Source organism: Watersipora subatra, chromosome 7 (assembly GCF_963576615.1).
Source record: "Watersipora subatra chromosome 7, tzWatSuba1.1, whole genome shotgun sequence".
Lineage (NCBI taxonomy): Eukaryota > Metazoa > Bryozoa > Gymnolaemata > Cheilostomatida > Watersiporidae > Watersipora > Watersipora subatra.
This window is the reverse complement of record NC_088714.1, coordinates 1,581,658-1,606,575: the sequence shown is the minus strand read 5'-3', so window position 1 is coordinate 1,606,575 and position 24,918 is coordinate 1,581,658. Positions and strand designations below refer to the sequence as shown.

The 24,918-nt window shown below is 37.6% G+C and overlaps 1 long non-coding RNA gene across 1 annotated transcript; it reads right to left on the bottom strand.

Moving 5' to 3' along the window:
• Window positions 1-14: 14 nt before the first annotated feature.
• Window positions 15-16,058, bottom strand: LOC137401035 (uncharacterized). The gene is made up of 3 exons (XR_010979278.1): window positions 15,942-16,058; window positions 669-860; window positions 15-133 (listed from the first exon to the last, which is right to left on the bottom strand). It is a non-coding gene; the product is annotated as an uncharacterized lncRNA (long non-coding RNA).
• Window positions 16,059-24,918: the final 8,860 nt, after the last annotated feature.

The following is a 24,918-nucleotide window of genomic DNA, read 5'->3' as shown; positions in this document are numbered from 1 at the left end:
AGTCACGGACAGTATGTACACTTGCCAGTGTCAGAATAGAGAGGACCGATGACAACAGATGGATGTCAAGAGGCTTGTGTAGGTCACCAATCAGGTCATAGACACTAAATCCTATAAGCAGGCCAGGAAACACCTACAAGATTAGGCAATGCGTGTAATAGGAAATTACATAGGTATCCTTTGCGATGAGATACACTCGAGCAATACACAATTAGACAACTTGAAGAAGCACTTGAACATGTGATTACTGACTCAAGTGCTCATTTCAATCTTGTATATTTTAAACATATATTAACATAAATGTACACATGCAAATCGGTTATCATATCATTAAGCAGGATGTTTTTGAAGGAAACAAAAACAAATTTATGCAAGGTATGTTGAAGTGGAGGCTGCGTGTTCCCAACTAGGATTATCAGCCTTCTATAAAACAAAGAGCCAATACAAGCATAGATGAAGAAAGTGTCAAAGCATTAGTGATGAATGCTCCACATATTGACCTCTGAGTAACCTAGCAATCTTCCCTGACAATTTGAAAACAGAAATATTTCCTCATAGTGAAGCAGCTAACAGGAGGTCTCGGGTACAAGGTTTGTAGGACTTGTTTACATCACTGAAAACTCTTGCAATAGAATTGATTAGCAAATTCCATTAAGTAAACTACTCACAGATTTTAACAATGTAAATCCCGTGAGGGGCTGCGGAGTACGTCCCTTCAAATTTAGCTTTAGTGTAAAGATATAAGGCAACAGCAGCAACCAAAGAAACACAGACGGAGCACAGACCAAACAAACGGTCTCCATACAAGGAGTGAAATCTGGCCATGTGTCATTAGGAGGATTCCAGGTAAGGTTTGGATCCTAAAAGACAGTAAACAGAAATTTTATTAGCAGAAAATGGCAAAGATTGGCAGGAAATAGAGCATGTTGGAGATGTTAGCGTTTAGCAAAATTAAAAAGCCATTATTATACGAACAAACTACTATGAGTATTTATGAGCAACAGACATGTATATCTACATTGATATAGATAAATAATCTTAAACACATGTATATCTACATTGATATAGATAAATAATCTTAAACACATGTATATCTACATTGATGTAGATATATAAGCCTAAACACATGTATATCTACATTGATATAGATATATAAACCTAAACACATGTATATCTACATTGATATAGATTTATAGTTCTAAACACGTATATATCTACATTGATATAGATATATAACCCTAAACACATGTATATCTACATTGATATAGATATATAAACCTAAACACATGTATATCTACATTGATATAGATATATAATCCTAAACACATGTATATCTACATTGATATAGATTTATAGTTCTAAACACGTATATATCTACATTGATATAGATATATAGTCCCAAACACATGTATATTAACCTTGATATAGATATATAGTCCTAAACACATGTACATGTATATCTACATTGATATAGATATATAGTCCTAAACACATGTATATCTACATTGATATAGATTTATAGTTCTGAACACGTATATATCTACATTAATACAGATATATAAGTCTAAACACATGTAGGCTATATGACGTTGATATAGATATCGAGATTTTGCGCGAGGCATTTTCTTTTTTTTTTTAAATTGGTGAAAATACCAATTCACATTTAGCTGCAATCAAATCTGTCAACTTTTGACATTGTTCAACATATATATAAAATATATTTAAAATGAAAAGTCTGTGTAATGTATGTGTTCAAATAGGCGTGTGTACGTGCACGATCTTTGTCTTATAAGCTTCAAAACAGCTATACCATCATATGTAGAGGCTTCCAAACAGTTGCACAGTCATGTGGAAACTTCCAAACAGTTGAGCAGTCATATGTGGAGACTTCTAAACAGGTGCACAGTCATATGTAAAGACTTCTAAACAGGTGCACAGTCATATGTAGAGACTTCTAAACAGGTGCACGGTCATATGTGGAGACTTGCCAACAGTTGCAGTCATATGTAGAGACTTCCAAACAGTTGCATAGTCATATGTAAAGACTTCTAAACAGGTGCACAGTCATATGTAGAAACATATGTCGCAGTCATATGTGGAGACTACGAAACACAGTCTATGGTTTAATGGAAAAACTACAGGAAAACTCTGATTCTGCACAATATTGTATTGCTTTAAAATGAAGTCTTCTATCCGTTGGCCATTTTCGATAAAGTTTTGGACTCTGCCAACTCTTTGGACTCTGGGACATGCATTTTAAAGTTTTAATTATGCACATACCAGTTACCAGGTACTAGGTATCAGTTAGTAAAGTTAACCTCTAACCACCCTGATATGCTTGTTTCTTGATGGAAGATGTCTTACTCTTTAATTAATAAATTGTGAAAGAGTTTCTCTTAAACCTATTCAACGTTTAAAATTACTCCATCTCCCTGTGAGACATAGAAAGAAAGCAGATATCAGTTACATTGCAGTGACAGTATTGTTAACGTTAAAGAGTTGTTAAAGGTCCCATTTAACACTAAAATTGAATACCTATATTAATTAATATTAATACGAAACATTTGTTCATGTAAACCTTTGTCAATAGTTGTGTGACTCACATTCATATCTGTTTTACTACAATACCGTAGTGATACGATGCTTAAAATAGCAATCGTACATTATGAACCATAAAGTAGTATTACAGCGTAATCAGCATTATTTACTATTTTTATTGTAGTTGCCTCTTTGCTATACAATAAACTCTGTGTTACTCTGTATTACTTGTATCAACCGATTCAACAGGGTTGTGCCAAACTTTAGGCTTACCGTATCTACGTCTGTATTAAAGTTATGAACAAATTTTGCTGTTGTTACAGGAATGCTACACTCTACACAGTAGAGATTTTTTGAAAGCATATATAATAATGAATAATATAATATAAAGAATATTCAAAGGTTTGTATCATATCTACATGATCTCATCTATGCAATTCGACATCAATGTCGGTGATATATTGCTGTAATAAAAAAATTTAGGTCAAGCTAACTTTGCGCTATATATCTAAGAAATAAATGCCTTGTTTAGCTATTTATTAAATAGCCATAGCTAATGGTTATATAAACTAGGTTTTTAAGGCAACAGTTCATTACATACTATGAGAGTGAATAAACCACATTTGTTATAACTTGTGTTATTATTCATACAGGTAACTATTATTACTGTTATACTTTCCTTGTTGTATCTACATGTTAATTAATTACATGATATGAGAGTGAATAAACCACATTTGTTTTAGCTTGCTTTAGTATTCATACAGAACCATAACAGAAATTATTGGCGATAAAGATGGGATATTCTTGAGCAGTACAACTGAGATTATTACAAGAATATAATCCAGAAACCTATACAACATTCTCAGTATATACAAGTACGTCTTCGGAAGTTGATAAGTTAATTGAATCAACTACGGCTCAAAACCAAAAGATGGAAGAGCAACAAAAAGTTTATCAAGAGCAACAACAAGCTTATCTGGAAGAAAATAAGAAACTCATATAACTACTGGTGAAAGGTCAAACTGAGGCAGCAGATAAGCTAGCACCATCAGCAGCCTTCCCAGCACTTCCCAGCCTTCACCATCAGCAGCCTTCATCAGCAACCCAAGTTTTCAGAGTATGATCCAGCCACAGAACTATTGACTGATTCCATAAATCGATATGACACTTTTGTAGCAGCTAACTCTATACCTGAGGAGAGAAAAGCTAACGTGTTTTGAATTAATCAGTCGACCTGCTCTCTACAAAACAAATCAGCAATGGCTGGCCAACTGGAGACTCCAAAACTTATAAATGAAGTTACCATGGAAGAAATAGATAATTTCTTAAAAGAACAATATAATCTCCTACACGATTTTTAGTATGTGAACGTTATATATTCTGGAGCAATATAAAAACAAAACCTGGAAAAACTATTCATGAATTAACGAATAGAATTAGACAGGAAGCGACTACTTGTGACTTTCCTAATATAAATTATCCATTAGATGAAGCTATGAGAACACTGTTTGTCTGCTGAGTAAATAATGAAGCAGTTCTCGAAGCACTGTTCAAAATAAAAGAAAATGAGCTATCTTTCAAAAGAGCTATTGAAATTGCAACTGAAACAGAAGACGCAGACAAGATAGCTAAATAAACTGTATATGGAGAGCAACAAAGAGTCAACAAGGTACAACCAGATCATAGAAATAAGACACCTACTTCAAAACATCTTATTGAAGTAACTGAACAGTGCCAGCTGAATACTAAAACAGTAAAAGAAAACATTATGGCTTTGAACTTTGTAGTTAGCCGGGTTCCAAATCTCAATATGATAGGAAGAGAAGCAATCAAACTATTAGGGATATCAATAGACAACCTGTTCAACCAACAAACTACTACGACTTGTAAAGTAGTAGACCAGGAAACGAAAGCCTGACAAAAGTCTACAGCAATTTGGGCTGTCTAAAAGATTGCGTGCTAGAAATAAGATTTAAAGCAGATGCAAAGCCAGTGTTTCACAAACCTCGACCTGTTCCATTTGCTAAGCAAGATGAATTAAATCTAGCCTACAAAACCAGAATTCAAAGAGGAATTTGGAAGCCAGTACGGTTTAATTAATATGGTACCCTGTAGTTCCAGTCAGGAAAGCACTTTCTAACAGTCATCAAAGATCAATCAGATTATGTGGAGACTACTCACAAACAGTCAATCCACAATTAGAGACTCACCAACAGCCTATACCTTTATCCGAAGACCTGATGAACAAGTTAGGAGGAGGGTACAGATACACTAAAATGGATCTAGCTGATGCATACAACCAAATCCCACTAAAACCAAACAGCCTGCAAAAGCACTCAAAAAGGAGTACTTCTACAGATGAGACTTCCGTTTGGAATCAGTTCAATACCTGGATATTTTCAGGAGATAATGAAACAATTAACAGCCGATCTACCAGGCATAGCTGTATATTTGGATGATATACTGGTTAGCGGTACTGAAATTACGAGTCATTTACAGAATTGCTGACAACTACTTACAAGACTGAATGAGAAAGGTTTACGATGTTGTAAAGAAAAGTGCCATTTTGCTCAACCCTCAGTAGAATATCTTGGTCATCACCTTTCAGCAAAAGGAATTTCTAAAGGATTAAAAGCAGATGCTGTTAAACAGATGCCGACACCTACTAACATAAACAGTTTATGTTCATTCCTTGGATCAGTACAGTTCTACAGCAAATTCTTACCTAACCTATCAACTATCATAGAACCATTACGTAAGCTAACTAGAAAGAATGTGCAGTGGAAGTGAAGTGCAGAACATGAAAGCAGTTTTCTTCAGCTGAAGCAACTGCTGACTGCTGGCACAGTTCTTACACATTTCAACTTAAAGCTGCCTATAGGAATAACATGTGATGCTTCCGAAAAAGGAATTGGAGTTGCCTTATTTCACAGATATGAGGATAACAGCGAAAGACCTATTATGCATGCTTCTAAAACATTGACTGACACTCAAAGGAAGTATGGTCAGATTCAAAAAGAGGCACTAGCTATCATATTTGTGTTAAGGAAGTTTCACCAATTTCTCTATGGCAGAAAATTCACCATTATTACTGACCACAGAGCATTTACATCAATGTTTTCACCTAACAAAGGAACTCCTGCACTTGCTGCTAACCGATTAGCAAGATGAGCTCTCTGACTCAGTAAATACGAATCTGAAATAGAATATAGAAAGACTAACGAACATGGGAATGCAGATGCTCTCAATCGACTACTTGTTGGACCAGATGTTGAGTATGACAGAGGAAGACGATGCTGACGTAGACATCATTTGCAACATTAAAACTATTGCAGCTCAACTAAATCCTACAAATCCAAGAGTAATAGTCAAAGAATCTTCTAAAGACATTGTTATCTCTACAGTGATGAGATATGCAACAGAAGGATAGCCACATCGAGAGGAAACAACCCCAGCTACCTCTGAAATCAAAGAATTTAAGAAGTTAGAAAATTCACTATCTGTGTGTAATGGTTGTCTACTCTATGGAAACAGAGTAGTAATTCCTACCAGCCTACAAAGAGAAGTACTGAAGATATTGCACCTCGAACATTTCGGGATACAAAGGGTGAAGCAGCTAGCACGCACAGCAGTATACTGGCCTAGAATGGATGCTGACATTGCGGAGACAAGCAAGTTGTGTACATCATGTGCTGAAAATCCGCGACTACCTTCAAAGTAACCTGTACATCCCTGGATGCTACCGGAAAAACCATGGAGTCATCTACACTTGGATCATGCTACTAACTTTATGGGAAGTAACTGGCTAGTTCTCACAGATGCTTACACTAAATATCCCTGCATTCACAGGACCAGTTCTACCTTGACCACATCAACTACTGATCTCTTAAAACAAGATTATTCACACTTTGACTATCCACACGTGTTAGTTACAAATAATGCTACTAGCTTTAAATCAGAAGAGTTTTAAACCATAACTGCCACGAACAACTTTTATCGTATTTACTAGGTAAATCAGACATGCTGATTCCGATTTTGTAATCAAAATAAAGATTAGGCCACTAACTTTCAGAGTAATAAAGGATTTTTTATAGCGTTTTAATATCGGTCTCGAAAACAACACGATCGGCATAACAAGCTCCGCCCATAAATACTTGACGTAACCTAGCTTTTTAGGAACAGAAGTTACGTAGAGATGTTTAGACCGATTTAGAATAATAGAGATGGGTGTTTTAAAATCTATTAATATCTAAACCCAGCTTTAAAAATAATATCAGTCTTTTCTGAAAGGTAGATAAGCTATTTAGCATTGCATATTTAAAAAGCGCGATAACAACGCTAGCTCGTGATAAAACCGCGCTTTTTGAACTCATTTTTCTCGGCGTCCAGCCCATTTAAACGTCATGTAACAAGCTGCGAGCAATTTTAAATAGTTTATATCTCTTTCATAAAAAACTGAAATTATTTTACAGGCTGGATTTAGATAATAATGGGTTTTAAGACACCCATCTCTATTATTCTAAATCGGACTAAACTTTCCTAACTTCCGTTTCTGAAAAAGCTAGGTTTCGTCACATATTTATGGGCGGAGCTTGTAATGCCGATTGTGTTGTTTTCGAAACGGATATCGAAACGCTTTAAAAAAGCCTAAATGACTTTGAAGGTTAGTGGACTAATCTTTATTTTGAGTACAAAATCGGAATCAGCGTGTCTGATTTACCTAGTAAATACAATAAAAGTTGTTCGTGACAGTTATGGTTTAACATCGGTGCAAAGAAAGAGGAATTACACATTTCTCAGAAGCTCCTTATCATCCTGCAACAAATGAAGCTGCTGAGAGAATGGTGCAATCATTTAAACAAGCTTTGAGGAAGTCTAGCTTACCACCTAATGCAGCATTATTAGAATTCCTGATGCATTATAGAAGAACACCTTTAGAGACAGGATATTCATCAAGCCAACTGCTACATGGAAGGCAAATCCGATGCAAAATTGAAACAGTTATTCCATCACCAGCTAGCCTGTCTTGACAAGCTGTTGTTTTTGCGTAGTTGTCCCCCCGTCGAGCGGCGAGCAACAACAGCTTGTCACAAGACGTACTGCACCTGATGCATCAGCTGCACTTATAGGGAGTTGTTCTCTTCCCTCTACGCGGCTTGGCCGCGATGTTGTCAGTCGCTCCATTGGTAATCATAACGGATTTCACGCAAAAATTTATGTAGAAACAAAACAAGATTACAACGTTTAACCAAAAACCAGTTTCTGTGATAAACTTTAGTAGAACTTAAGAATAAAATAAACTCAAAATAAAATCCAAAAGAACAAATAAAACTGACTGATACAAAAATAGAAATAAAACTGACTGAGCGCACAAATAACGACATGTTTAGTCGCTGTTGTTGCCTAAGTTCTCAAATTCTATTAAAGTTTACTGCAGAGAGGGGTCGCCAGTTAAACGTTCTTATCTTAATTTTTCTACATAAATTTTTGCGTGAAATCCAATGATGACTACGATTACCAATGGAGCGACCGGAATAACATCGCAGCTGAGCCGCGTAGACGGAAGAGAACAACTCCTTATAAGTGCAGCTGATGCATCAGGTGCAGTACGTCTTGTGACAAGCTGTTGTTGCTCGCCGCTCAACGGGGGGACAACTACGCAAAAACAACAGCTTGTCAAGACAGGCTAATCACCAGCCCATTCGGCTCAAGGGAGACAATATAGAAGTGCACAGCTTCTGAATGACACAGTAAACAAGATTCACACCTATAAAGTTGGAGATCCATACTATGCATTATACTGTGGCCCTAGAAGATCTACTCAGCCTCGATGGGTGCAAGCATTAGTGACTAAAGTCTATGGCCAGCGAAGTGTTGATGTTAAAGTATGGCCAAGTGGACCTACATGGAGAAGACATGTAGAACAACTACAACCTAGGTTTAGCAGAGAAGAAGACAGAAACCCTGAGGATATGTCTCAAACTTCAGATAAAGATACTGACAGACTGCCTATTCCTGTACCTCCTGAAGAACCAGTGTGTCAACCAAGGAGACCAAATCCTAGGCATCCTCTGAACAGTGATTATGGACCAGATAATCTACGTTGATTATCCAATAGACAGCAAACACAATTTTATCCGTAATCACATCGTCCGTTCATTTTATGTCCAGACTAGTGAGGTGGTAGATATATTATTATGATAAAAAAAGCTTAGACCAAGCTAACTTTGCGGTATATATCTAATAAATAAATGCTTTGTTTAGCCATTTATTAAATAGCCATAGTTGATGGTTATATAAACTAGGTTTTTGAAGCAATAGTTCATTACATACTATGAGAGAGAATAAACCACATTAATTTTGTTATAGCTTGTGTTATTATTCATACAGAAACAACAGTTGGGAGTCTGATATACATGTACAGTCTTCCTAGAGAAGTATGGCCATCTTTTTCATGGAGCGGATCAAGGTAATTTAACGATCATATGGGCAGGCTACTAATAATATGACAACAAAAACTGGGATTACTAAGCGTATGCCTGTTTACATTAATTAGAAACAAAACATACATTTTAATAGTTAATATCGCAAACAGAATCAGGAGATTTTCCTCAAGAAACAGCTTTTAGTTCAAAAATTAAATGGTTTTTAGTTGATTGAATATCACAAAACTTTTAGTACGGCGGTTGCACTACGAGAACTGCTTTTTTAAAACTATTAAAATGTTGCGTGCATACTGTTGTGTCTTACCTGTTTGAGTTATGTAGAATGTGTATGCAGTATATGTGTGACTATGAAAATCGTAATGATAAAACCTGGCCAGGCTAAATCCCTAAATAAATACTCTAATTGTCAAGTTGCCATTTTATCGAGCATGGACTTTTTACGCATGTGCAAAGCATGGTCTATATTGGCGTCGGTAATAGTTCGGCACAACATCCTCCCTTCTCTTAATAATGTGTTGAGTCTATCTGTTATGTAGAGAACTGTTTATATATTGATTGTTGTGTTCCCCTTTGATTGTCCATATGATCGACGCTAGTAATTAGCAAGTTGAGTAAGATATGAGACTTGATATAATAATATGTAAGGTAAGTAGTAGAGTAATATAGTATGTACAGCGCTGTCCAAAAGACAGCTCGCTACTCTAGGTAGCGACGAGGAGGATTGATTGTTCTTCCGTAGCGTGTGATTCTGATAGGCGTTGCCTCTGATACCTCCCTCTCTTTAGTGTTGGTAGATGTTGAGTTGTCTATCACTGGTTCTGATGTTGTTGTTTCGGGAGTGCTGAGTACTTCTGGTTCAGACTTGTTGGATGAGGGACTTTTCTAATATCCACTCTGTTCCTACGAACAGGAGCTCCTCTCTCTGGTTGTACCATATAAGATCGTTCATCCAGACGTTGTGTGACTTGAGCACGTCGCCAAACTTTCTGACCCAAGGTCACTGGTCTAAGTCGAACTACATCCCCATCCTGCAGAGGTTTTAGTTCCTTTGTGTGCTGGTCATACACAGCCTTGTCTACAAATTGTTTTTGTTTAAGTGCAGATTTTACACTATCAGTATTTGGATTTGATGGGCTTAGTAATGATGCAGTAGTTGGCAACCTTGTCCTGCAACGACGACCTAACATTCGCTGAGCTGGACTGTATTCAAGCCCTTCTTGAGGTGTGTTTCTATGGGCTAGCAGCGCTAAATAGGCATCAGTCTCATCTTCGTTAGCTTTAGTTATTAGTCTTTTTGCTGTCTTGACTGCTGATTCCGCCTTGCCATCCCCCTGTTGATGATGTGGACTTGAGGTTTGATGTCTAATGTCATACTTTTGAGTGAACTTTTCAAACAATTCTGATGTAAATTGAGGACCATTGTCAGTTATAAGAGTTTCAGTAAGACCATATCGAGCCGTGTGTCCTTTCAATTTCTTTACTATAGTTCTAGCGTCTTTTGACTCAACTCTATCCACTTCAATAAAGTTGCTATAGTGGTCGACAGTGACCATATACTCTTTTTCACCACATGTGAAGAGATCACTAGACACAATCTGCCATGGATGATCTGGTAGGTCTGTCCTCATCATTGGTTCATTCTGTTGTCTTGCACTATATCTTTGACAAATGTCACATTGGGCTATAAAATCTTCAATTTCAGCCGTCATTCCAGGCCGGTAGAGGCACTCTCTAGCCCTTCTCAGCGTGGCCTTGACCCCTTGATGGGATGAGTGTAGTTCTTGTTTTACTTCAGCTCTCAGTGAGCTGGGAATCACAATTCTCTCCCCTCTGTAGGCGAGTCCATCATGCACAGCCATTTCATCTCTCATGCTATGAAATGGTTTTGCTAGCATGTTTATTCTCTCTTTCTCTTCTGGCCACCCCTTTGCTATAACTTTCATAACAGCTTGTAGAGTCGGACAGTTTGCAGTTTCCATTTTTAGATCTTCTTTCCATGGACCAGCTATTGTTTCAGTTAAGGCTTGAACATTTTCTGTGAGACAGTTTATTGTTTCATTCTCCCTTGCACTGTCTGCTGGATCATTCAGGTGACATCCGTGTCTACTAAGCATGTCTGCAATATGTTGCTGCGCTCCTGGGTGGTATGTTACAGTAACGTCATACTGCTGAAGCCGCATACGTAAACCTTGCAGTCTTTTAGGGACATCTCTGAGAAGTTTGAGCATGATTCTTTGTAAACATCTGTGGTCTGAAAGTACAGTTGTGTGCCTGCCATATGTGTATTGATGATACCTTTTAATTGCCCACACAATGGCTAGAAGTTCTTTCTCGATGATAGAGTACCGGGTCTCTGCATCTCGAAGAGCTCGACTGCTAAACTCAAGAGGTTGATCATCCTGTAGTAAGGTTGCTCTTATAGCCTTGTCACTAGCATCACACTGTACAGTCAACTCTTTCTTTGGATCATAGTATTTTAGCATCACTGGCTCAGCTGCTACTAGTGCTTTGGCTTCCAAAAAGGCCTCACTTTGAGCTTTGGTCCAGTTCCAAATTCCCTTATTGTTTGCCTCTCGCAGACGAACTGCAATCTCTGCTAGGTTGGTGAGGAACTTGGATAGATATTGAAGGAAACCAAGGAAACTCTTCAGTTCTTTTTCATTTTGAGGTTCTTTCATTTCCGCCACACTCTTGATTTTCATGGGATCAGGCAGTAACCCTTTGTCTGTTACTATGTGGCCTAGAAACTTAATCGATTTCTGACATAACTGCACTTTGTCTGGGTTTAGCTTAATTCCTAGATCCCCACAGCGCTCAAGAAGCAATCTCATTCTTGCATCATGATTTATGCGCGCTTCTACATCGCCTGAGCCACAGCCTATCACTACAATGGCATCAGCTACACAGACTACACCATCTACACCTTGCAGTGCACGATGAAGTTGTTTCTGAAATATCTCAGAAGAGACTTTCAGACCAAACGGCGGATGTAGCCATTTATAACGACCAAAAGGTGTATTCATGCATGTCAGTAGAGATGATTCTTCATCAAGTTCACATGCCAGTATCCAGCCTTCAAGTCTACTACAGAGAACAGTCGAGCATTTTTGAACTGTGGAAGTACATCCTCCATGTGAGCATAAGGTAAGATTCCCTCTGCAACGCTTCATTTAATCTCTGTGGGTCTATGCATATCCTCAGCTTGCCATTAGGCTTCTTTGCCACTACCATGTTGCTTTCCCAAGGAGTGGGTGTATCCACAGCCTCAATTATCCTTTTCTTCACCATAGCATATAGCTCAGCTTTAACCTCTGTGTGTATAGCATGTGGCACGCGGCGCACTGGTGAGGCATGTGGTCTGACTTCTGCCACTTTCAAGTGCTGAACACCAGGTAGAGAACCTAACTTGTCGTCGAAAGCACCTGGAAATTCTTTCAAGATGTCAATCTGACCGCCCGTATTCATAGCATTGATATTTCCTTGGTTAATGGTTATCATGCCCATTGCCACAGAAGCTCTTAAGCCTAAAATGAGTGATCGTTCTTTGTCTACAATATGAAACGTCACTTTGTACTTTTTGTTGTTTTTGGGATTACGAACCATTATCCTAGCGGTACCCAAGACTCTGCACATCGTTGGTCCATGAAGTTAGTATTGTTTTGTCTGCTGTGATTGGTACCCCCTGTGGTAACATATCCCGTCTCAAGATATTGACAGTCGAGCCACTGTCTACCTGAAACTTGGCCTCTGCGTCTGAGTCTGTCAAAACCAAGCGTGCAAAAACCTTTTGAGAGCTGCTTTCTGTTGTGATCTAGTCTATTGATTCATGATCACTAGTCTCTCCTGCTATTGCATGTGTCGACGCATGCGCACCAGCTTTCTTTTTAAGACAGACAGCTTCAAAATGATTTTCTGCCTTGCGAAAATTGCAAATCTTGCCAAAAGCTTTGCAAGATTCTTTCCTGGCAGCATGCCGTCTGCCACAGTATTTGCAATCCACCGACCTAGTTGCCGATTTTGTGTCCTTAAAGGAACGATGACTTCTCTTTGCGATTTCATTGACATTAACTGCTTCCTCTGCTTGTATCTTTTGAAGAGTAGTAGTAGCACGTTCCTCACTCTTACATAGCTTAATTACAGACTCAAGTGTTTGCTCAGTAGAAGCCAGCAGTTTTCTTCTTGTGTCATTGTTTTGAATGCCTAACACAAGTCTGTTGCGCAGCATTCTATCCTTCAACTCTTCAAAGTTGCACACTTTTTTCAGACTGCGCAGTCTTGCTAAGAAAGTGTCGAAATCCTCTCCCTCCTTCTGGTCAGCAGTACCAAACACAAAGTCATGGTACAGTTCATTCTTTGTTCCAACGCAATGTGACTCAAGAATATCTAGTATTTGTGTAACAGTTGTGTGTTCTTTTCCACTAGATTCTACTAGCTTTACTGCGGGTTCACCAACTGTGTATAGTAACAATGCAGAACGGTAGTCCTCGTCTTCATTGCTTAATTTACTTACTATAGCATATCTTTCTCATTGTTTCTTGAACACCCGAAACGCTTCTTCACGATGTTCATCTAACAACAGTGCATTAGGAGGGTCAAACCTGCGAGCCATAGCTTAGTATAAGTCTTTCAGATCTTCTGTGACTAGATTTTTTATTTATTTATTTTCATTAGCTTAAATTAGCATCGTACTCGTTTGCATCAGGATGGTGGTAGTATAATCAGTGGGCTATTACCCGTTCACTTCAGACACTATGTTGTGTCTTACCTGTTTGAGTTATGTAGAATGTGTATGCAGTATATGTGTGACTATGAAAATCGTAATGATAAAACCTGGCCAGGCTAAATCCCTAAATAAATACTCTAATTGTCAAGTTGCCATTTTATCGAGCATGGACTTTTTACACATGTGCAAAGCATGGTCTATATTGGCGTCGGTAATAGTTCGGCACAACACATGCCATGCTGGAGGAATCAGAGATGAGCACACCCTAAATACATGTATATGAATAGGATAGCAGGCTAATTGTTTATCTGTGCCTGTATAAAACCCTGTATAAAGGCCCACCAAAACAACCTTTCACAATCTTTGAAAATCAGCTCTTGAAAGGGTCAACCACTAGAACACGAGATGTGATTGTACACGTCGTTACACAAGTATATGCACCAATGAAGCATCAATGACTAAAAAAATCTAGTTACAAATCTCGATGTCAGAAAGGCAACCGGACCGGACAAAATATCATCTTATTGTCTTAAAGAGTTCAGTAAGAACGTTCCAAAATTTTTACCCGTTTTTGTTTCGGTGCTGAGGGCCAGTTTAGAGCAATCCTATGTGCCTCTCGACTGGAAACTGGCTGATATTGTCCCAATTTTTAAGAGTGGTAGGCGGGACCTACCGCAAAACTACAGGCCAATAAGTTTGACCTCAATAACCTCAAAGATAATTGAGCACATTATCTCTAGTTCTATGTGGCAGCATTTAAGTAGTCTTAACCTTTTAAGTGACAATCAGCACGGCTTTCGCAAACATTTTAGCACTACCACCCAATTATTGGATGTTACACATTTTGCTTCTAAAGCACTGGCAGAACGCCGAGAGTATCACATAGTCTCGTTTGATTTTGCAAAGGCCTTCGACAAGGTGCCCCACCAACTTTTAATACACAAATTGAAGGCTTACAGATTTGATACAGGTACCCTCAAATGGATAGAAGCGTGGCTCAGAAACAGAGCTTCTGTAGTTCAAGTGAATGGTTATACATCACATAATTTTAGTATTAAATCAGGAGTACCTCAGGGCTCAGTGCTGGGACCCCTATTGTTTATTCTTTACATCGATGACTTGCCACTCTGTGTGAAAGACGCTGACTGTCGACTGTATGCCGATGATACTCTGCTGTGCATGGATTTGACAAACACCAGCCAGCTGGCTTTGCAGACTAACGTTACAGCATTACAGCATTGGGCCACACAGTGGGGCATGACATTTAATCCAGAAAAGTGTATCCACATGCAGGTGGGCAAATCGACACCAGATTTTAAACTTTTTATGAACGGAATTTTTATACCACAGGCGAATGGTCTGAAATATTTGGGGGTTTTCATACAAAGCGACATCAAGTGGCACGAGCATATTTTAAACATTACTAAGAAAAGTAATAAGGCACTCGGACTTATCCGACGTTGCCTTTTTAATGCAAGCATATCAACAAAAATTGTCGCCTATAACACAATTGTTCGACCATTACTCGAATATGCCTGTCAGGTATGGTCACCGCACGCAAAAGGCTTAACTGACAAATTAGAAACAATTCAAAGACGGGGGGTTCGATGGATTTTCAGACTCGGGCCTATGGATAGTGTCACAGAGTGCATGCGTGTAAATAACATCCAAGAACTAAAAGATAGAAGAGAAGATTTGGATTTGAAATTTTTAAAAAGAATTGAGTTTGGTCTATATGAACTAGACCTCAATAACTATATCTCTTTTAACCCATCCCACCAAACCCGTCATGGAGTAGTCCACCCACATTTTAGGATAGACCAATATATGCACTCTTTTTATAATAGAATGGCACCGAATGTTGTGGGTCAGGGCGTTGATGACTCCCTCAGTTTTTAATACGATCTTAGTGTTGCAACAAATTAGGTTTTAGCGTTCTTATCAATCATTTTATCTCAAATTTTATGTTCATATAATGCCCTCGGGCGTATTGGACAGATTCGAATATATAATGACTATTTATGTATGATGATCAATGGAAGACAGTGAGCTAAGCAAAACCATTAGCTCTGCAGCAAACATGCTGATGGTCCCAAAATAATTAGGGTGTAACGTTAACGATAAATCTCCAAGGGGTAAACATGCAGAACTTGCAATTTCTGAATGTGCGGCAGAATCAACTTTAATGATAGCCTGAAATAATTTAAAGCTCGCAATTCATTGTAAATACTGACCCAAAATACGGATCCACAGAACTCCTTAAGCTCCATTGTCAACACAGGCCCTTAGGCATGACTGAACATGTACAACGAAGCGAACTACGCGAACATTCACATGAATTGCACCCTGTTTCGCAGCTTTTTGCACTATCGCACGTGTGGGGACAGGTCTTTGTTCCGCACGCTCTATGTTCCGCAAGTCCCGATGTTCCGCACTTTTCCGCAAAATCCGATGAAACTTCTAAAAAGGAGAGACAACTTCTAAAACAAATGCAATTATAGCCGTTTAAATTAAAACTGTCGTTGCAAAATCACGCCGTTGGAAAAATACAAACCGCTCTGCTGAATTTGAAAGAAAATAAAAAGATCTGACGAATGAACGTTGACTAAAAATTAGTAGTGATAATCATACCTGCCAGCTCTCACGCATTGGGCGTGAGACTCACGCAATCACACCAAAAGAAAAAATGAAAATGCGTGAGAAATGCGTGAGATTTTTGTCCCAATTTCCACAATTTTATATATACTATCATTGATACATCAATTGCCCCAAAACCAAATCTCACGCATTGCCCCACTCTTGGGTTGGCAGGTCTGGTGATAATACACGAATTATTAAACTGGAATACGCAAAAAACCATCTTTTTTCAGTCATTTCTTTATTTTAAAGGAATATAGATAAATTCAAAGGCTACTTCATTCTTCTATTTAATTAAATACAAGTGTTCTACAAGTACAAGTATTATACCTGCAATGTAAGCCTACATTTCTAATCATAAAAAGTCATACACTCTGTATTTCTCACTCCATAACAAAATTAACATAATCATGTAAGCCTCTGTTACATACTCTGTAATATTATACAATTTTTCTTCTAGGCGTAATGTTTTCACCACATGATATTGTATGCCAAGAAAACCGGTGTTCTGCACTAAATGATATAGTAAATAAGCATAATCATGAGGGCCTATGTTCCTCACTCAATATTGTACAATATAATGGCTTGGGCCTATGTTCCTCACTCTGTTATATTATAAATATAATCATGACAACCTATGTTCCTCATTCTATTATAAATATAACCATGATGGCCTGTGTTCCTCATTCTATTAGCATAAAAATAAAACCATGAGAGCATATGATCCTCACTCTACTTTATTACAAATATAACAATGTTCTATTATAAATATTTTATTAGTTAAATTATTTATATTATTAGCTGTATATAGCTACGTATATTATAGTATAATATGTTCCTCATTTTATTATATTACAAATATGATCATGAGGGTCTCTGTTCCTCACTCTAACATATTATAAATATAGTAATGAGGGCCTATGTTCCTCACTCTATTTTATTATAACTATAACAATGTTATATTAAAAATATTTTATTAGTTATGTTATTACTAGTTACATAACTATATATAGTTACATATATTATATATATACTCTATTCCTCATTTTATTATAATACAAATATAATCATGAGGGTCTCTGTTTCTCACTCTATTTTATTATAAATATAATAATGAGGGCCTATGTCCCTCACTCAATTATAATATAATTATAATCATGAGGGCTTACATATGTTCCTCACTCAATATTGTACAATGTACTCGCTATGTTCCTCACTCGAGATATTACAGTATAGGTACTCACTAGGGCCTATATTCCTCACTTCATAACGAGCATATTATACTAGCTTTGGTCTATATTCCTCACTCGAGATTGTGCAATATAATCAAAGGGCCTATGTTCCTCACTTCATATTGCGCAATATACTCAAAGGGCCTATATTCCTCACTTCATAACGAGCATATTTTACTTGCTTGGGTCTTATGTTCCTCACTCGAGATTGCGCAATATAGTCAAAGGGCCTATATTCCTCACTCGATATTGTACAATATTCTCGCTTGGGCCCATGTTCCTTACTCGATATTGTACAATATTCTCGCTTGGGCCCATGTTCCTTACTTAATAGGCATCTCAAAAGAGCAGCAACAGAACCAAGTACATGTAGTTACATCTGGCAACTAAGGGATGACATTGTCTAGTAATTTATTTAGTTGAAACTGGTAAAATATCCTCATGTAACATTAGTGCCGTAAGATGCAACAAGTGCTTGTTAAAAAAGTTTCTATATCTCCTATTTCTACTCTGCATGTTCTACTCTTCACATGCCCAATTTAAATCAAAGAAATGAGCTAATCAGTATAATAATAATATACTATGTAACTATAATAATAAAATGTATTCTAAACACAGGGCTGTATTGTCCAAAAAAACAGTGGTCAGGAGACTGTCATTTAGTAGTTGCTGAAGACCGACTCGGCCGTGCGGGGAGAGTCTGGGAGAGGAGCAAAAGCGCCCTCCCAGAGAAGGGGGATTCGGGGGCCCTCCCCCGAGAAAATTTTGAGAATTAAGAGCAAAATTAAAGCATTTTAAAGTGTATCTTGTATCATTTAAAGGTTGACTTGCGACAAAATTCACATTACAGTTATTTGGTATCAAAAGATTCACCATGTCTTACTCACTTGTGTTGTAGGTTCCAAATATGTGGAAAAGTGATTACAAGCTCTTAAAAGCTCAAAAACGAAACGCCGCCGTAGATTGGAATCTATTTATTTCTCTGACGTAGCCACAAAATTTGGTTATCGTCTTGTCACGTATGTTCTCACGTGAATTGAAAGACCAATACAAAGTTCAATATAAAACTTATCGTAGTACTAGTTTATGACAAGCACTTCGGGTTTTACCAAAGACCCCGTATCAAATATAGATGCTCGCTACTTTACAGTTTTGTTTCGGTTTAGTCTAATCGGCAAGTCATAAGCTGATCATGTAACCCAATACTTCGCAAATAATTTCTGCAGCACTTTTCGATTATCACAAGTGACCAACAGGCTCGTCATGATTATCAGACAATGATAGTGTATGTACTCCTTCAAGCTAAGGCTAAAAAATTAAACAATTTTTTACGGTAAGTTATAAGATATCAGTGCTAAAAGTGACAGCATTACAATGACGATAAAACAGACGCGTAAGAACAATAGACATGGTTTTATTGAATGCGTGAAGTATATTTGTGAAAATATTTCGACGAATAAGGTTGCATGAAAGTGTAAACAGAAACCATCTACCACAACTACGTCACATTTGAGTCGTTTTGGAAAGATAATCCAAACTACGGCGGTCTCGTATGGCTGCGATTAACTGTTCGTTTTTGAGCTTTTAAGAGCTTGTAATCACATTTTCCCATATTTTGCACCTACAACACAACAGAGTAAGACATGGTGAATCTTTCCATATCAAATAACTGTAATGTGAATTTTGTTGCAAGTCAACCTTTAAGGTGGATATCCAGGTCCTCCCAAGTTGAGTCATTTCAAGTCTTGCAAAGAGAGCTAGCTACAGAATTATATGGTTTTGAGTTGTAACCATATATATGTATATTTACATTTATATTCCTAAATATACATACATGTACATGTGTACATAGAAGATTAATAGTTATAGTTTGACACTTGTCTTTTAAAATTTAAATTTAAGAGCACCTGTTTCAGTTACATAAGTAAGTTTAAATAATATATTTCATGCACCAGGGAAAGACAACAAATAAATTACTTGGCCTGCTTAAAACTTACTATGTTTAAATTATGGCCACGTAGGAATACAATGAGCAACAAACTTGGCCTGCAAACACAAACATACATGTACATGTGTACATAGAAGATTGATTGTTGTAGCTTGAAACTTGTCTTTTAAAAAGGTCTTCTTCTGTCAATGTGTCCATAGCAGAAATATTTTACAACTGATTCTGTATCTATTTCATCATCTTTTTATATGTGTAACATCAGGGCAGTATCCACCTGTTTGAAATTGGTACTGCGGGGAGAGTCCAAAAGGGGTACTGAGCACCCTCTCGGTGGGGAGGGTGGGGGGTGGAGGGGGTCCGAGGGTTCTCCCCTGGAAAAACTTTTAGTATAACTAGTCAAAATGGTGCAAATCTAGCACACTTGGTGCCTGATGGGGCACATGTTCTAACAGCAAATTTGACATTATAATCTAGTTTTCTAAATATAAAACTGTTTATTGAGATTGTCTTTAACAACGCTTATTAAAAATATAATGTGAATGATAGCTGCTAAAGGGGTTGGTCACAGCTAGCATGAGGTAGAATTATCACCGGGTACAATGCTGAATGGTGTAGGAGATGAGTAGTCTCCTAATAGGAGTAGAAATAATTTAATTAAATAATATTGTAGAGTTAAAAAGTAAAATTAATAGAGCACCATGTTAAAAATAATGCACTTATACTATAGTCTATAATACCGAGCAAGTAGTAGTAAATTTAAGTTTGAGCAATGACATACAGCCCCCATGTATACAGCCCCCATGTATACAGCCCCTATGGGGGCTGTATATCATTGGTTTTAGCTATGCATGTTACATGCATAGCTCAAACTTAATTTATTTCTGTGAACAAAATCTTTTGTACATAAGCATTCATTTACATATCTACTACTACAAAAAAACAACCATGTACAAATGTCTCTGTAAGAAATGCTTGAAAGCATTCCTTTTGGTAGCAGAAAAATGCCGTGCGAGCTACCATAACGATCGTTTTTCTCTGTATATTCCAAGTATTATAAAAGTCTAAAAAGTTTACATCCCGTCTATCATCTGAATTATTATTATTCTAATCACACCAAAAATCACTTACGATCGGAGGATCAAATAATATTTTATTTTACTGTTTTGAAAGTCGAGCCGATGTTGACTGGTATTTCCAGCTTTTATTCTTTTTCAAAGAGGCACGATTTCTTTAGCACAAAGCAACGCCTTTCGGATAATCATTTCATATTTGAATTTATCGACTAATATCTTGTTGATGATATTTAAAACTTACTAGCATTCATATCCTTTGTTTAACGTTACGAGACGGCAGCTTTATAAACCGTTTCCCCACGCAACCAATAAACGACATTTTGGTCATTTCCCCAGCCAAAATGTTAAAATCAAGCAAAAATGACGTGAATTCCGGAAATTTGAGTCTCAAAAAAATGTACTGCCATGGCAGTAGCTGCAGTATAGGAGGATACGGCCCTGTGTAACATTAGATGATTATTTAGACAGCCTGCCCCATGGTGTTCCTCATAAATCTTTGGATTCGCTTCAATGCAGAAAAGTAGCTCTCTCCCACTGCATTGGTGGCAGGCAAAACCAATACTAGATTAGTGAGCCTCTCCACTTCATCGCCAGTTGCTAGAGCGCAACGTTGCGCTAGAGCGCTAGGTAATTAGTTGTTGGAAATTCCAAGTGAATGAGCTTAGACTGAAATTCTTACTAATTAGCCGCCGAAGATCACTAAAAGGTTGGGGCTACTCAGCTGCCCAGCCGCCTTAGGGAATACGGGCCTGTGAATTTTAGTGGCACGTAATGACTTCCACGATGTACGCAATGCCGATTTCGCAATTTCCGAGATTTTGACAGAAGAAAAGTGCTCCGGATTGTTCCGGAGTCTCCTAATAGGACAATACAGTACTGTCTAAACATATACCACAAACAAAGCAGCCAAGTAACCAACGGATTATACATGTATATAGCCAATATATTTGGAATTTTATCTTGTTCTAGCAATTTCATCGGAGAGTCCCAACAGGCATGAACTATTGCTTAAAAAATAATTTTACATACAAAAGTATTCTCTATCAATCAATTGAAATGATAAATACAATAAATTTTTATAAAGTACATGTAAATGCGGGTAATTTTACATTATTTCATTCACAGCATATTTTATTGCTCGCCAGTAGCTATTTATTGTTCATTTTCCCTGCTCCAGCTATCTCCTGAGCTTTTGAATCCGTTCCTCTAACTTCTGCCATTTTTGTCCTCCTGCGAACTATCAGTTTCCCTGAAATGAAAATGATTGAATATAAATAAAAATGCATTTGAAAAGCGTTTAGGGGTTTGTTATCAGTTCCACTATTTATATACATATGCCTATACATATGCCTATACATATACCTATACATATACACATACATATATCTATATATACATATATACATATACATATATACATATACATATATATATACATATATATATACATATATATATATACATATATATATATACATATATATATATACATATATACATATATATATATACATATATATATATACATATATACATATATATATATATATATATATATATATATATATATATATATATATATATATATATATATATATATATATATATATATAATAGATAAGTTGTCAGGCCTACTGCTAACAGCACTCTACGCTCTAAAAAGTACGGAGTGTTATAACTAACTAGAGTGTGGAATAGGTTAATTTTACTTATCTTTATTCCAGATTGATGTTTTATTCTGGGGTCACGACAGGTCTGTTTCGTGCTGGTGCACTCTTCAGGTGACCTGTGTTGAATGGCGGGTGGAATTGCCTCTCCTGATGTTGTTGGTGGTGTCTGTAGCTCCGCCTCTGCCTGGATCGTATTGGCTGAGTAGGTATTTCTTGGAGTGTCTGCATGTATTGTTTATTTCATTTCTTTTGTTTAAGGTGGCTGTTTCTGGCCTGCAAATGATGTAATACTTTTCACTAAGGCACAGATGGCATTTCTTTGTTTGGTTTGAATAAGGTCTAGCTTTCTGCACGATTTTCCATTTAATCCTGTAGCTTGCATTGTCATTCTTGAGTTTCCAGATGTGTTTACTAAGTTCTGCGCTGTTTTGCTTGTCACTGTGTGTGAAAGAGGCTGTGTGGTTTCTAAATCTGGATTTGAAGTCGGTTGTGCATAGTCCTATGTAGGTGCTCTCGGTGCCCGTATCTTCTTTAGTCACTATGGCCTGGTACATTATGTTTGTGGTTAAGCAGTTTCCATCTAGTGGGCAGTTGTTCCTTACTCTACAATTGCAGGCCCTGTTTGTAGTTGTGCTCTGCTGGCTGCTCAGCAGGCGTCTGTTGTGTGAATCTATGTGCTGTTTCATGTTCAGCATGCAAGAGTAGCTGAGTTTTAGTGTGTGTCTGTTAAATACTTTGAGCAGTGAATGGGTAGGCGGGAAGCATGTATCTATAATGTTTATAAATTTTCTGCCTATATTAGTCTGTACGTCGGCGTTAAAAGGGGGGTTGTACCATGTTACGGGTCGCTTACGCTGTCTCTTGTTAGTCGCTGGCTGGGTCGGGATGTGTTTATATTTAAGTGTGTGGTTATAACCACTGTCATTGAGTGCTTTTTGGTAAGGGGGTGCTGCTTTGCTAAATTCATGCTCATTACTGGACAGTGTAGTTAGTCGCAAATTAATGTTGTGTGGTAGATTTTTTATTTACAGTAGGTGGGTGGTTACTGTTTTTGTGGACATAGAGTGTTGTATTGCTAGGTTTGGCATAGGGTGAGTAGGTGTTTGCATTAAGGTTAAAGGTTACGTCAAGGAAATTTACAGACTTTTTATTAGCTTTGATGGTTAATTTCAGTTTGTGCTGGTTAAATATTTTGCATATCAGTTTCTTGAGTCATTCAATATTTTGTGGGCAGGCTGTACTGATGGCTAGTCCATCGTCTCTGTATAGTCTAATGTTTTCTCGAAGCTGTCTGGGTAGCAGCGACAACATGTATGTGCCAACTAATTCGCATGTTTCCGCTCCGTCAAAGCTGCCCATTGTTACGTCAAAGGTTTTGTTGCTAGAAGATTTTTTTACCCAAGTTTGGTCGTTGTGTACTAGTATGGAGTTTTTGGCATGAAGAATTATTTGCTTGTCTTGGTCAGTAATTTTGACATAGTTGCCAGCAAAGTCTAGTGCCTGTTCGAGTAATTCTTGCGTTATAGATGGGTAAAATAAAAAGTCTGTAAATTTCCTTGACGTAACCTTTAACCTTAATGCAAACACCTTCTCACCCTATGCCAAACCTAGCAATACAACACTCTAGGTCCACAAAAACAGTAACCACCCACCTACTGTAATAAAAAATCTACCACACAACATTAATTTGCGACTAACTACACTGTCCAGTAATGAGCATGAATTTAGCAAAGCAGCACCCCCTTACCAAAAAGCACTCAATGACAGTGGTTATAACCACACACTTAAATATAAACACATCCCGACCCAGCCAGCGACTAACAAGAGACAGCGTAAGCGACCCGTAACATGGTACAACCCCCCTTTTAACGCCGACGTACAGACTAATATAGGCAGAAAATTTATAAACATTATAGATACATGCTTCCCGCCTACCCATTCACTGCACAAAGTATTTAACAGACACACACTAAAACTCAGCTACTCTTGCATGCCGAACATGAAACAGCACATAGATTCACACAACAGACGCCTGCTGAGCAGCCAGCAGAGCACAACTACAAACAGGGCCTGCAATTGTAGAGTAAGGAACAACTGCCCACTAGATGGAAACTGCTTAACCACAAACATAATGTACCAGGCCATAGTGACTAAAGAAGATACGGGCACCGAGAGCACCTACATAGGACTATGCACAACCGACTTCAAATCCAGATTTAGAAACCACACAGCCTCTTTCACACACAGTGACAAGCAAAACAGCGCAGAACTTAGTAAACACATCTGGAAACTCAAGAATGACAATGCAAGCTACAGGATTAAATGGAAAATCGTGCAGAAAGCTAGACCTTATTCAAACCAAACAAAGAAATGCCATCTGTGCCTTAGTGAAAAGTATTACATCATTTGCAGGCCAGAAACAGCCACCTTAAACAAAAGAAATGAAATAAACAATACATGCAGACACTCCAAGAAATACCTACTCAGCCAATACGATCCAGGCAGAGGCGGAGCTACAGACACCACCAACAACATCAGGAGAGGCAATTCCACCCGCCATTCAACACAAGTCACCTGAAGAGTGCACCAGCACGAAACAGACCTGTCGTGACCCCAGAATAAAACATCAATCTGGAATAAAGATAAGTAAA